The 4,383-nt window shown below is 35.4% G+C and overlaps 1 pseudogene; it reads left to right on the top strand.

Moving 5' to 3' along the window:
• The first annotated feature begins 1,042 nt into the window (after positions 1-1,042).
• Positions 1,043-2,013, top strand: LOC110220427 (cobalamin trafficking protein CblD pseudogene; annotated as a pseudogene).
• The last annotated feature ends 2,370 nt before the right edge of the window (positions 2,014-4,383 follow it).

The raw sequence follows: 4,383 nt of genomic DNA, 5'->3' as shown, positions 1-4,383 counted from the left end.
GTCAACATTTCTTAAACATTCATTGAGCTTTCCCTCCTCTGTTTCTTTACTAAGGCTGTTGTCTCTGCCTGAATGTCACCCCTACTCCTTCCTTCCATCCTAGTTTGAAAAAGTGGCATCCTACTAGAATTTCAAAATCCAGTTCAAATGCCATCTCTCTCTTAGGAAACCTTTCCCAATGACCTCAGTCAAAAATTCTATCCTCCTTTGAAGTATGGTAGCATGCTATTCATGCCTGTTATATACTGTTTATCAAGCCCTGGCTTGTATTATGGTTTTATGTGTATTAGTCTTTTCCTATCTATTAGATCATAAGTTATAGAAGGGGAGACAAGGGTTAAAATGCTGGCATGGGAGTCAGCAAGACCTGGGTTCCAGTCCTAGTTCTTTATTGCCTATGACAGTTTGGGCAAGTTACTTCATCTTTCTTACTTTCAGTTTCCTTATCCATAAAAATGGACATTGTTGTGAGGCTCAAATGAGATGATGTGTGAATCGTTTTGTAAGCCTTAATGTGCTATACACAGTCAACTGTTATTAAATGAGTTTAGTAGATGTATCTTGGCCACCTTTGTACCCTTCATAATAGAAGGGTTTTAATAGAAGAAATATTCATTGGAAAATTTGTTGAATGAATGAATGAGAGGGGGGAAATTTAAAGGGAGACATTCTAATCTTTACATCTAATCAAAATGGTGTCAGTGTGTTAGAATGGAAAGGGCATTGGATCTAGATTCAGGTTTGAATCCTCACTCTGCCATTTATGACCTTTAGGAAATATGTAAGTTATTTCTCTTTGTGCCATCACATCTGTAAAGTGATGGGGATGTACTAGATGGGAGGCAACGTGTACAGTTGAAAAAGCTCTGGAGAACTCTGCCTGGGGCACTGATGATGCTGATGCCATTTTGATAGTGACCAGAAAGTGTGGTTTGTGGCCTCTGGCAAGTGGCAATAGTGGCAGGAAGAACTTGTCATTTAGGAAAGTGTAGAAAAAAGTAATAAAGAAAAATATTATTTGATTCTTCTTCTCCCACCAGAAATGGCCAATATGCTCTGTAACAGAGTCAGGCTGGTTCCTTATATCTTAGGAATTTACTCTTTAGTCTGGAGGGTTTTAAGTCCCAAAGCTTTTTCCACTGTGGGATCTTGGTTCAGATGTGTCTCATGTAGCTATTGCATCCCTAGACATATTTTCAACAACTGTGTGACCAGATGAAACAGTGGGACCATTTGGGCCTCAGGGTCAACAACTTCAGCTCCCTGAGAACATAAATTTTGATCGTCACCTCAATGGGATAGCTTTGCCAAAGAAATTCTAGTTCATTGAACTTTGCCTAATATCCTAGGAGAACCTTTATCAAATGAGAAGTATAAATTTGTGATGGCACCATATATAAGTGAATTTGAGGGCAGTGATGCACCTGTTGAATAACAAGAAACTAAACAGGGCTGAAACTTATTCTAAAAATGCCAAAGTAGAATGTGTAAGACAAACATGTCCAGAGCTACCTTGAAGAGATTTTGAATTCATGTTTCCAGAAGTGAATTTTGGCAAGCTAATGGTATTAATTGTGATGTGGAAAAGCAAAGATGATACAACCACATAGAGTAAAGAGGTTGAAAATGAAAGAGAAGTACCATTAGAAAAGTTTATAAATTGTGATAAAGAAATTTTCTATGCTTTGTATACTGAAGGCTATTGAGCTGACTTTATTAATTTATCATCTGCATTGGCATTTCTTGGATAATAAAGCAATACTCTTTTTGAAACAGTTGAGTATTACCAACATTTAGGAGTCTCCATTGATAATCTTGGATGCTGCAAAGTGATTTGCCAAAGTCTTTGGGGGTACCCATGTGGTTGTTGGAAGTATCTTCATGAACTCCACACCTGACAATTGCATCATGAAGAAATTAAGTGAAATTAGATGGCAGCTTTATGTGTATTTAACACTGTCTATGAACACTGTCAAGAGTCTTCAGTTTTTCAAAATAGTCATTTCTAGGTAAAAATTATTTATTTCAGCATTTATAAACTTAAGAATTTATATAATTTGTGAGATTTTCAAAAAATGGCAAAAGTCTACTCTTTATATTTCTCTTTAATACATATTAACCTAAATTGTATGAAAACCCAGTAATTAACATGGATTCAAGGCTTCATCCCATATTACATGTTTATGGAGATAGATTTACATATTTCTCCTTTATATTTGAAATTTTCAGTTTTGCTTACATCCTTCCAAAAATAAATCATAGGTTAAGAAGATGAAAATTACATTTCTTTACACATTGTAATACATTTCAAATTCATTTCTAAAATATTTTACATTCAGACTCATACAAATCTTATCAAGTTGCACAATTCTGGTAAATTATAGTTGTGATATTTACATTTAGGTTAAGAGTCTTTCTCCATGTTTATTGGAAAAGCAGTACTTTTTACTAGATTTTTTAAAGTTGGTATTTCTCAGATCTAAGATGTTTTACAACTTGAATTCAAAAATAAGTGTCAGAATGTAAACACATTTGTTTATTGTAGACAATTTCCTATTTGTTTAATTTTTCCAAATCCATTTTTGTGATCCGATGATGAATTGAAACTGCTACGGGTTACAAAATACCTCAGTGACAAAACTTATTTTTTGAAAATATAAACTTGAAAAGAAAAAAAAGAAAGAAAGAAGGAAGGAGGGAAGGAAAGGAAGGAAGGAAGAAAAAGAAAGAAAGAAAGAAAGAAAGAAAGAAAGAAAGAAAGAAAGAAAGAAAGAAAGAAAGAAAGAAAGAAAGAAAGAAAGAAAGAAAGAAAGAAAGAAAGAAAGAAAGAGAAAAAAAGAAAGAAAAAGCTCTGGAGTCAATGCAACTGGGTTAAAATATCACCTCTGATGCTTACTAACTGTGTGTCTTTAGGCAAGTTATTTAAATTTCTAGGGATTACTTTCATCAACTATAAAATGAGATATTGGACTAAATGACTTTTAAGGTTGTCAATTGTTCTGGAGCTCCGATCCAATTGTCTTTAAGGTCCTTACTAGCTCTAAAACTTATGGTGAATATATTGTTATCTAGACTTTTGGAATTCCCATCTAGCAAAAAAAAGATATTATTCCAGAGCAGAAGTTGGGAATCCAGTGGATTGTACTAGCTGACAAAGCATTTTATGATCTGGAGAGAAAAAGAAGCAATTCATGTCAAAATCACTATTATAAATGATTATATATTTTAACATGACAAAGTATTCTTGTATCATTTCCTCATGTTACCCCTTTATTTTCTTTCATCTCTTAGGTTTCTTCTGGTGTCAGAGGTAATTTAATTGACTTAGACCTGAAATCCTTTCCTCCCCCTAGAAAATATCTTTATTCACAATAGAAGATGACAAATTCCCTGAAACACAAGCCCCCTTGTGGGTTGCAGATAAGCTGTGAAAGGTTCTTTTCTCCTTCCTTTAAGAATAAGATTTGCCTTGGCTTTTGTGAACTCTGAAGAAAAATAGAAATACTGTTGACACAGTCTGCTTTTGTGTTCCTTCACTGTAATATGATCATTTACTACCACCATGATGCTCCTCAATCACAGGAAGCTGCTGGCAGCTGAAAAAAATCATTCTACTTCTCTCACCAGAAATAGTTACTACACACACACATACACACACACACACACACACACACACACACATGCACACACACACACAAACAGAGTTGTTCAATCATTTTTTTCAGTCAGTTTGGTCTTCGTGACCCCATTTGGGGTTTTCTTGGCAAAGTTACTGGAGTGATTTGCAATTTCCTTCTCCAGCTCATTTTACAGATGAGGAAACTGAGGCAAATAGGATGAGATGACTTGTCCAATTTCACTAGCTAGCAAGTGTCTGAGGCCAAATTTGAACTCAGAAGGATCAGTCTTCTTGACTCCTGGCCTAGCATTCTATGCACTGCACTTCCTAGAAGATATGTGTGTATGTGTGTGCATGTGTGTGTGTCTCTGTGTGTCTCTGTGTGTATACATACACACACATATATTTACATATACATCTACATATAATAATACCAACTATATAACTATGACAGCTGTTTCCTTGATCTCAAATAGACCTGCATTTATCTCTAACTCCTCACACTTGAAGAATCATAGAATTTTTAAGCTAAAAGGGACCACAGAGTTCATTGAATCTACCCCCCACACAACTGAAGCCCAGAGGTTAAATAATTGGTCTAACGTCACATAGCTAGTTAGTGGTGGAGCCAGGGCTTTATGCTCTCTGAGCATTAAGATCCTGTGGGTGTTTTCTTTGTAACAGAGACCTAAGGAGACAGTGTGAGCAGTTGGATCAAAGGGGTTTATTTTTGTATTTGGTCCTGACTGTGCATTTTCAGGTGA

This window comes from Phascolarctos cinereus, unplaced genomic scaffold (genome assembly GCF_003287225.1).
Source record: "Phascolarctos cinereus isolate Bilbo 61053 unplaced genomic scaffold, phaCin_HiC Scaffold_4;HRSCAF=312, whole genome shotgun sequence".
Lineage (NCBI taxonomy): Eukaryota > Metazoa > Chordata > Mammalia > Diprotodontia > Phascolarctidae > Phascolarctos > Phascolarctos cinereus.
This window is presented reverse-complemented; position numbering and strand designations above follow the sequence as displayed.